The following is a 10,906-nucleotide window of genomic DNA, read 5'->3' on the forward strand; positions in this document are numbered from 1 at the left end:
CGCTAATCACACCTATGCTGGTTTTCAGACACAATTTCTCTAGTATGTAGAACAATTTATGGAGTTTCAGGAGCACATTCTCATTTCAATTTTCCATAGAACTATTCGGTTGCCTGCCTTATTTTTCCATATACAGGTGTGCGTCACTTAACGACAGGGATACATTCTCTGATTCCCATTGTTGTGCAATTAGGTTGTTAAGCGAACATTCAGCCCAATCTAGTGCGAAAACAGACACTCTCTGCCAGACACTAGCTGGCTGCACAGGCTACTGGAGATAGATTGCCTCTTCTTTGCATTGAGCCTTTATACACACTCTGCTGCAGGCTATGGGAGACCTGGCTGCCTCATTAAGAGCCACTTTGTTGTGTTTTGACCACTGTAATAAATGCAATCACTGATGCATGCCTGTACAGTTTTCTTTGCCATCTGCATATTAATAAGATATCAGATACCTAGAAAACAAAACATCTTCTTTCACATTCACAGTAGTGTGCGTATGAACAGAATTCTATTGATTATCCTAGTTATTGGGTCCCAGGTCTAGCCATTATTTTTATCATTAATTTTTATTTATTTTATTCAAACTTTTATATCCCACCTTTCCATTAAGTACCTCCAAGGTGACTCACAGACAGCCCAATCCTGAGCTGCCCGGGGTGCACGGCTGCAGCGGTGCCGAGAATGGCTGCTGCTGCATCCTATGTGCCTCAGCCTGCCGCAGGCGGTGCCTGTGGAGAAGGGGACTTTCGTTCCCTTCTCCCGCGTAAGGGAAGCAGCTCCGCAATGGGGCTACTCACTTTACCGCCAACCAAAAGGTCAGCAGTAAGGTAAAGCCGTTTGTGTAGGGTGCCGAGCATTACACGAATGAACAGGATCTGATGGAGCTCCAGTGGATAGGATCCGGTGGACCCGCCTCTCTGCCACCCCACTCCCTCCCCCTAGCACGCCTCCCACCTGCCCTCTCTCCACCCCCTGCCTCCCTGACACACCGCTGCTGCCGCCGCCGCCGCCTCCTCCTTGGGAGGTCAAGTCACTTTGTCAGGTGCTGCAATTGAAAAAGTAATGAATTGAAAAAGTCATGAATAACCCATTAAACGGCAAGTGGCAAGAAAACAATGTGGTTTCTAATGCTGAACGGAAGGTGTTCATGCAGAAGAAGAAAATTCCTAAGATATCGTAGACCTCACCCTTGCCAAGACTCTCTTGGTAGGTCTTCCCATTTGACCCTGGCCCATGGAACCACTCACTGAAAGTATGTGGGGAGCAGTGCATCTGCAGAAGCACGTCCCCTTCTTCCTTGGCACCATGTTACAATTCCCGGGTTCCCTGTCCTCAAACAGTATTGGCATGGTGTATCTGGAATTTGGAAGAAAAAAAATTGCATCAATGGATGAATACTTTGGAGTTCTGCAGCCTCTTGGCAAGCCAACAAGGTGCTCAGGAGGAGACTTACCAGAAGGAGGAAGTAGGGAGTATAAGACATCACCTTTCTGTTGCCTGGTTCTGATTAGGGAGGTAGTATGAAGGAAGACTACATTAGTGCCTGCCTGTGCTGGAGGAGCTTGACAGTGAATCAACCCTAGAAGAACTTCACGTGGCCCTGGACTCCCTTGCCTTTGGCAAGGCACCTGGAAAAGACAGCATCCCTGCTGAAGTCCTAAAGTGCTGCAAAGAGATCATCGTCACTGAGCTGCATGAAATCCTCTGTCTTTGCTGGAGAGAAGGTGGAGTACCTCAAGACATGAGGGATGCAAACATCATCACGCTGTACAAGAACAAAGGTGACAGGGGTGACTGCAACAACTACCGTGGCATCTCTCTCCTTAGCGTTGTAGGAAAGTTGTTTGCCCGAGTTGCACTAAAGAGGCTCCAGGTACTTGCAGAGAGTGTCTATCCAGAATCGCAGTGCGGATTCCGAGCCAACAGGTCCACCACTGATACGGTATTCTCCCTTAGACAACTGCAGGAGAAATGCAGGGAACAACGACAGCCATTCTTTATAGCCTTCATAGATCTCACGAAGGCTTTCGACCTGGTCAGCAGAGACGGCCTCTTCAAGATTCTCCCCAAGATTGGATGTCCACCCAGGCTCCTCAGCATCATCAGATCCTTCCACAAGGACATGAAGGGCACTGTTGTCTTTGATGGCTCCACACAGACCCCTTTGACATCCGAAGCAGAGTGAAGCAGGGCTGTGTTCTTGCGCCAACCTTGTTTGGGATTTTCTTCACTGTTCTGCTGAAGCAGGCCTTTGGAACTGCAACAGAAGGCATCTATCTCCGGACCAGATCAGACGGAAAGCTCTTCAACCTCTCCAGACTGAGAGCAAAGTCCAAAGTCCAGCTGAAATGTCTACATGACTTCCTCTTTGCCGACAATGCAGCTGTCACTACCCACTCTGCCAAAGATCTCCAGCAGCTCATGGATCGTTTTAGCAAGGCCTGCCAAGATTCTGGACTGACAATCAGCCTGAACACAGGTCATGGTTCAGGATGTGGACTCACCTCCCTGCATTACAATCTCTGCGCATGAACTGGAGGTTGTCCATGACTGTGTACCTTGGCTCAACGATCTCCGACACTCTTTCTCTACCGAGCTAAACAAGTGCATCGGTAAAGCAGCTACCATGTTTTCCAGACTCACAAAGAGAGTCTGGTCCAACAAGAAGCTGAAGGAACATACCAAGATCCAGGTCTACAGAGCTTGTGTCCTGAGTACACTTCTCTACTGCAGCGAGTCATGGACTCTTCACTCACAACAGAAGAGGAAACTGAACGCTTTCCACATGCGCTGCCCCCGATGCATCCTCGGCATCACCTGGCAGGACAAAGTTCCAAACAACACAGTCCTGGAACGAGCTGGAATCCCTAGCATGTATGCACTGCTGAAACAGAGACGCCTGCGTTGGCTCGGTCATGTTGTGAGAATGGATGATGGCCGGATCCCAAAGGATCTTCTCTATGGAGAACTTGTGCAAGGAAAGCGCCCTACAGGTAGACCACAGCTGCGATACAAGGACATCTGCAAGAGGGATCTGAAGGCCTTAGGAGTGGACCTCAACAGGTGGGAAACTCTGGCCTCTGAGCGGCCCGCTTGGAGGCAGGCTGTGCAGCATGGCCTTTCCCAGTTTGAAGAGACACTTGGCCAACAGTCTGAGGCAAAGAAGGAAGGCCCATAGCCAGGGAGACAGACCAGGGACAGACTGCACTTGCTCCCGGTGTGGAAGGGATTGTCACTCCCGAATCAGCCTTTTCAGCCACACTAGACGCTGTTCCAGAACCACCATTCAGAGCGCGATACCATAGTCTTTCGAGACTGAAGGTTGCCAACAAACAATGCAAAAGTGTTCTTCAAAAATATCAACCCAATACATGACTTTAGTTTCATAAGAGTCACAAAATGCACTTTAGACATCTCAAAAAGTGAAAAACGATTTGTCTTCCATTATGTACTTCACTACCATTTAACAGCCAACCTTCTCAGTCTTTAACTAAAACTAGGTTTCTAGCAAGATCTTTCAGGGTATATGGTAGTATCCAAGGGATTTTTTAAAGTTTACATCAGATTCTGAAATATGTGCATATTAAAGTTGCTCTGATTTTTCTAATGCTGCTTAGGGCTATAGAGACACTTTATAAAGGTATTAGGCTTTGTGCGTATTGCCGTAAGAACATTCATAGCAAACTCAGTTTACAATTTTATTACAGATTTGGTTTTCCAAATCTTTGTTCTGAAAATTGCACAGCAACAGTGACAGTAATCCGACACATCACATATTATGTTAGGTTGCAATTTTGAATCTAGAACATAGTCCAGAATTTCTTTCCAATGCTTGCCACATTACAATGCTTTCTCTAGTGCCCACTCTTGAAGTAATTTGATTTACCTGTGTCAATTTCCTGTAGTTGTGTATGTTTTTGAGGTTCATCTGGATGCAACTTTCCATTAAGTCGTTCCACTGCTGTTTCATAGTCCTCATCTAAAATATGGAAATAAAACATGATATTGTATTTATATAGCACCTTCAACATACATAACACTTTACAAGGAATGAAAAGAAAGGTTTCTGACGCAAGGAGCTTGCAATCTAGTTAGACACAAGGGAAACAATGGGGTGGGAAGAAGAGGATGGAGGCAGGGTAAAACAAGAGAAGCATGTGCAATAGCTTCAGTTTCAACAGGAAATGGGGACCAAGCCTAGTGCCAAAAGCTTTAAGAAAAAAATGGGTTTCAAGAAGAGATTTGAAGGAAGTATCCTCAAGAAATAAAAAAGTCATAGGCATGAAATCTGCAAGCATAATACACAGAATAAAGTAATAGTCATACATACACAGCTCGTTTGTGAACAAGATTATAAACAGCATCCCACCAGGCCTTCTGCCTTTCAGTACAGAGTTGTTTGTATACTGGTAGTGGCAGGAATCGAGGTTGGTGTATACTGTATGGGATGTTGGATTTCCCTTGTAATTGTAAATGACTGGTGAATATCACTCCAAGAAGAAATACCTGCAAAGTCAAACGTTAAAGTCATACAGATTTATTTTATACTATGTTGAGTATATTATACTTGATGCTTAAATTGTTTTCTTCAAGATCCAACATGCGAATCGATTCAGGAGCATTGATCCCAAGTCGTGATGTTTCTTGAGCCAAATGAAAAAGCTGTTTTAACCATTTGCGAATTCCTTGCAAAGCTGAGAGAGAATTCCACTGCAGACCAAGCCATGTGAGGTACTGGAGACTACTGCCATGCACCCTAATGGCACATAAACACAAGCAAAGTACTGAGGGAAGTCCAAAGATACACTTTTGTTACATAATTATAGCTTTCGCCCATTCAAAGCCTAAGTCTTGATTGTCCCATTTTAGTCCTCGACATCTAAGAATCTTAGTTCACATACTTTTGAGTGCAAAGCACAAAGCAGAAAACTAGTTAGATGTATACTTCTGCCAGGTGCTTGTTTAGATGACATTTGGCAACAAATGTCACATTCCAAGGGATAACAGAAACAAACACTATACACTCTGATATATCACCATAATCTGCCATCTCATCTAACACATTTTACAGAGATTCAGCATCATGTGCATAAACAACTTGAACATTATAAAATACATACATATACAGACAAAAAGTATTATTTGGAAAAAAATGGAGTTAAATAATCTTTCCTTTGTTACAGACCGCTCGTTACAGTGTTTTTAATTTTGGATGTTTCACATGGTCTAAATCCTATGCATTAATTACACAATATATACAATGACAGACCTGCGAAAACACAGTATTCTGAACCCAAACTTCTTACCAATATCATATCTAGTTAGTGCTGCACATTCTGGTATTTGTATGCCAACGTTTTGGATATTGTCTGTGCCAAGGAATGAGTTCTCGCGACAACCACCACTTCCAAAAAGTGCATCAAATAAGGCAGATAGCCCATTTTTGTTTGCAAATGATTCAACGATCTCTTTTATGAAATCCTGTTTTCCATGGCTTAGGTTTAGCAGCATATGTCCTGAAAGGGAAACACACACACTATCAACTACAATAATAGAACTTTATCATGATTACATTTGCAAAATTAAACATTTGCAAGAAATATTTGCAAGATTAAACGTGTGATCAACAGATATTCTCTCAACTCACTTCATGGAGTACTAAGTTGTATCTTGTAATTGCCAATGCTACATCCATTTACAAACCCAAGCTACTTATTTATGTACTTGAAGAATTTCAACCCTACCTTTCTCCCAGTAAGGGCAATCAAAGCAACTTACAAAATTAGTATATCACAATATTAAAAATTAAAATGATGAAGAGAAAAACTTTACTGAACTGGATGAACAAAACTAAAAATTACATTTGAATAAAGCACCAGTCCATCTTATCAGCTATCAAATGACACTCTGAATAAAGAGGTCTCAAGATCCCACTGAAAGGATTTCCAAGGATGAAGCCATCCTTAATTCCAAGGAGAGGGAATTCCACAACTAGGGCCTCGTCACCAAGAAAGCCTTGTTGTTCGCCACTATCTCCCTCACCTCCATCAATGTCAGCATGGTTAAAAGGGCCGATGACCACAGAGGATGGGTCAGATTATATGGCAGTCCCTCAGATACCCTGGTTCCAAGGTACAAGAGACCTTAAAAGTCAGAACTAGAATTGTGCCCAGAAATTAACTGACAGCCAGTGTAGCTGCCGAAACAGTAGTCTGAATGAGTCAAATCAACTCCCTGCTACCACACAAGTAGCCTCATTCTGCACTAATTGCCGTTTCTGGACAGTCTTCAAAGCAGCCCCACATACAGCATGTTGCAGTAATCTAATACAAATGTTACCATAGCCAAGCTGTCCTTCAAATTCTTAGTCATATACTACGCAGTTAATTTTAAGTCTTGAAATCTTATACAATGCTTGCAAGGAGCTACTAAATGCCAACAGCTTTGATTTTAAAATGAATTCCAAAATGTATTCTTATTACCAGATTGGCTCTGTCGGTCACAGGCTAACATTTCCAACTTCTCTTGTTCAGCTTGATTTCCTTTGAAATAGCCCTAAATGGGGAGCTGTAGCCAATTGCCCAGTAGGTCAAGGGAGCCAGCTGTTGAAAAGGTTTGGAAACCACTGCCATAGCTGATAACTCCATATTCATTCTTCTTTTCTTTAACTCTAGACACAGGATCCCCTATCCTGATGATAAACATAGATTTCACACAGAGCCAGACTTCAATTTTCTACAGCATCTGTTGCTTAAAGTGGCAGAATGATACTGTTAAGAGTATGTAGGAATATTGTATGTTTCAAACCTCTACAGCAGGGGTGCCCAAACCCCGGCAATTTGCTGCCCTCAGGGACCCGGCCCACAGGGAGCCCCCAGTCTCCAATGAGCTTCTGGCCCTCTGGAGACTTGCTGGAGCCCAGAATGACCCAATGCAACTGCTCACAGCGTGAGAGTGACTGTATGACCTTTCTCGTGAGCTGCAGAATGAGGGCTCCTTCCACTGCTTGCTGTTTCACATCTGTGATGCTGCAGCAGCAGTGAAGGAAAGGCTGACCTTGCTCTGTGCAAGGCCTTTTACAGGCCTTGAACTACTGCAAGACCTTCATTCATATAAGTTACATCTATAATATATTCATTTATGTAAATTTATTCAAATTTTAAATGTAAATCAATTCCCCCCCCAACCCTGACACAGTGTCAGAGATGATGTGGCCCTCCTGCCAAAAAGTTTGGATACATCTGCTCTACAGTATGAACATTTGGAAACATTCCTTAGCTCTTTAAATAGAAAAACCTACAGGATAAATAGCATAATCAAATGAAAGTATATGGAAGACAACACATGTTGCCTGAAAGCAGCTTACATGAAAAGCTATAAGATAACACAACACTGCTAATTCAGAAACAGCTCTCCAATGCACCTCACTCTGCTGTGCCTTTTTCAATAGAAGAGTTCCAGCTTGCATGTAGATGTGGCCTCTCATTTCCAGGAAGGTCACAGACAGCTCATCACTTCCAGTTGTATGCTGTTGCACTGAATGAAGTCCAGGATCAAAGCTACAAGACAGATGCTTGTCAGTAGCAGTTTCAGTACTGAATACAGTGTTAGAAGATACTCACCCAAACAGCAAGTTTGTACACATAAGAACTTGTTCCTCAACTCTTTTGTCCTTTACTGTTCCTCTACTACACTTTACACTGCATACAAACTTACAAGGAGCAACACAGGAAAAAACAGGATGAAATTAAAAAATTCAACTGAACAGAGGGACTTTGCGGCAGACATAATGCAAGACTCAGGGATCACCAAACTTTTTGGTCAGAGGGTCACATCAAATATCTGGCGTGGTGTGGAGGGCCAGAAAATAAATTTAAATAAATAAATTAGAGATGGAACTTTGATAAGTGAATAAATGAATTGGCTCATTCATTTAATCTCTGGCCCTCAAAACACCCTCAAGACACAATCAGAGCACAGTTCCGGTCATGTTCAGTTGAGTGGGCCAGAGGCTTTCAGGGGACAAGAGGTTGGCTGCCGGAAAGAGGCTTGCTACGGGCCACATCTGGACCCCGGGCCAGGGTTTGAAGACCCCCTGCTCTAGATGCTTTCTTGTCAAAAAATGTCATAGTTAAAGGAGCTCCATAATCTACAAAAATACCTTGTAATTTTTAAATATGGGAGAATCTAAATACCTTTCAAGGGATTCTTTGCTTTGGCTTACACTTCTGTTAGAAAGTGTCATTACAACCAGATTGGAGTAAGCCAAAAAGAGATCACGATGAGTCCTTCCCCAACTAGTTTTGTCAGATTCAGAGTCCTGTGCAGATTCCAGATACTCCCAGAAAACATCACTGAAAAGTCATGGTTTTGTTAACCAGTGTTCAGTCGTCAGATCTCCAACATATTCTAATCTGCAAGGCCAAACCCTGCTTTAACTCATTCTCTGCTGTTCTCAATCCCAAATAAAATCCCCATTGACTGTAATGGGACTTACTTCTGAGGAAAAATGCAGAGCGCTGGGCTGCAGGGCTGCCCTCCTCGCCACAGTTGCCTGGGAGTAAGCCCCATTGACTGTAATGGGACTTACTTCTGAGGGACGTGAGGAGCGCTGGGCTGCAGGGCTGCGCTCCTCGCCACAGTTGCCTGGGAGTAAGCCCCATTGACTGTAATGGGGCTTACTTCTGAGGAGGAGCGCTGGGCTCCAAGGCTTTTGGAACGCGGTGCCGGGAGAGGGGGCGACCGTTAACGGCCGGCGGGCAGTGGGCACGAGCGGCCTGGTGCGGCAGCAGCGCAGCCTGCGCGCCAGAGGCTGCGCGCCACGAGCGCTCATCGGCGGGCCGCTCCAAGAGAGGCCGCAAGACGCCTGCGGGGCCGTCGTTTCTGCGGGCTGCTGCCCTTCCCAAGGGGCTGCTTAACGCGTCCCAGCAAGCGCCCCTGACGTCAGCCGGGGAGGGTCTACCCTGCTCTGCCTTGGGGGCGGCCTGAAGCCAACGGCTTCCCTCAGCTGGGGGTGGGGCTACTTGCCGCAGGAGAGTGAGGGGGAGCCCTGGGAGGCGTCGGCAGCAGCCGGGCCAAGGGGGAAGGAGCGGACAGCGGAGGAGATCAGGCGGGGGGCTGACCCAAAGGCCCGGGCGTACTCCCAAGGCGCCCCATCGGCTCCGGGGGAGGGAAGCCTTGAAGCCTCCTCCAGGGGGACGGGGAGGGGCTGACGGCTGGGCCCAGGTGAGGGCCAGGAGGCGACTGGACGCCAGTCTGAGGCCCACCTGCGGCGCTGCCTCCACCCAGCCAGGCCAGCGGGAGGAGGAAGGCTGAGAGGCACTGCGTGGGGGCGTTTCTCACGCCACCCGCCCCTCTGCCCAGTGGAGCGCTTCCTCCCTCCTCGTCTGGGGGAAGGCGGGCACAGCGAGGCTTTGGGGCGCTAGCCCTGCACGTGGTGCCGGTCGTGCCTTACTCAGGAGTCAGTCCCATGACGGGCTCGCTCCCGGGAAAGCGTGGCTGGGGTGGCAAGCTGAGAGCCCAGCCGAGGCACGTCTGCTCCGCAGTCCGCCCCATTCCAGTCAGTGCTTTTGGCCAAGGGGGGCAGAGAAGAACAGCTGATTTGTTACAATACTGTACAGGGAGAAGTGGCCTTATTATGACGCAGGGAACAAAGGACGGAGCAAAATACACCAGTGCTTTGCGCCTGTTCAAAAAGATGATGGTGACGTTGTCAAAGGATAGTACGTGTTGGGGGAGGAAAGAAGAAGTTCAGTCTTGGAAACACTGAACTCAAGACAATGGAACTACCAGGCTGAAATGTCAGGCAGGCAGTTGGAGATACAATATGGGATGGAGGGAGAAGTTTTAGGAGCTCTGCTCCACCTGATCCTGTCCGTTCAGGTGGGGCTCGGCACCCTACATGAGTAGCCCCATTGTGGGGTACTTCTCTTACCCGGTAGAAGGGACAGAACGTTCCCTTCTCCTGAGGTGCCACCCACGGTAGCCTGGCGCAAAGGATCCGGCAGCAGCTGTTTTCGGTGCCTCTGAAGCGGCGTGCCAAGGGAGCTCAGGATTGGGCTGTAAGACAGGTAGGAAGAGACCTACTTGAGAATAAAATCCTGCAGATACACGTCATAAATGCAGCCAAAGAAAAGAACAACTGACTGTCAAATGCAGCACAGGTCAAGAAGGATGAGAACACAATAGGAATCTTTGGATTTTGCAGGAAGATAGACATTCAATGGTAGCTTCACATGTCTGATCTTGTCTGATCTCGGATGCTAAGCAGGGTCAGGCCTGGTTAGTATTTGGATGGGAGACCACCTGAGAATACCAGGTGCTGTAGGCTTATACCATAGTCTTTAGAGACTGAAGGTTGCCAACCAACCAACCAACCAGACATTCATGTTTGCGATAGCAATTTCACTGAACTATGCATAAAAGAGAAGAGAAAGTCTAGACCTTGACTCAATTAGATACATACAGCAGCGTGGATAATGGGAAAGCATTTATAGAACATATAGAGTTCTTTAAAGATGGTAACATTTCTTCTGTAGTAATGGCTCTGGTTGAGCAATTAAGCATGTCTGAGAATGGGGCAACGCTGCACAGTTTGTTTGAATTTAGGCACAGTAGTTTGAGCTGGAAGAAGCTTAACTACATGTTGCCTTTTTTTCTAGTGAATGCTATTTCAGACATTCCACAGCTGTTATGAATAGTGAAGTCAAGAAAACAGTGACCACCAAAGAGTTGTGAGATAGCAAGCCTCTTACTTCCAATCTAGTGAGCCTTGCGATGGAGAGATTTCTGGAACCTCCCCTTTCTATTTATTTCATTTTCCATGATCAAGATTAGTCCTTTGTATTTTAGAACAGGAATGAAACTTGAAGCTGGTAAATGCTGGCAATAACTGCAACATTTA

At 45.8% G+C, this 10,906-nt stretch overlaps 1 long non-coding RNA gene across 4 annotated transcripts; it reads right to left on the reverse strand.

Annotated features, from left to right (window-relative positions):
• Positions 1–3,738: 3,738 nt before the first annotated feature.
• On the reverse strand, positions 3,739–9,358 carry LOC136643703 (uncharacterized). Of its 4 annotated transcripts, XR_010794042.1 has the most exons (6): positions 8,501–9,255; positions 7,427–7,562; positions 6,486–6,694; positions 5,310–5,519; positions 4,334–4,509; positions 3,739–3,982 (listed from the first exon to the last, which is right to left on the reverse strand). It is a non-coding gene; the product is annotated as an uncharacterized lncRNA (long non-coding RNA). The 4 variants fall into 4 exon arrangements; XR_010794043.1 differs by lacking the exons at positions 6,486–6,694; positions 8,501–9,255 and adding an exon at positions 9,270–9,358; XR_010794044.1 differs by lacking the exon at positions 6,486–6,694 and having other exon boundaries at positions 7,370–7,562.
• Positions 9,359–10,906: the final 1,548 nt, after the last annotated feature.

This window comes from Tiliqua scincoides, chromosome 3 (genome assembly GCF_035046505.1).
Source record: "Tiliqua scincoides isolate rTilSci1 chromosome 3, rTilSci1.hap2, whole genome shotgun sequence".
Lineage (NCBI taxonomy): Eukaryota > Metazoa > Chordata > Lepidosauria > Squamata > Scincidae > Tiliqua > Tiliqua scincoides.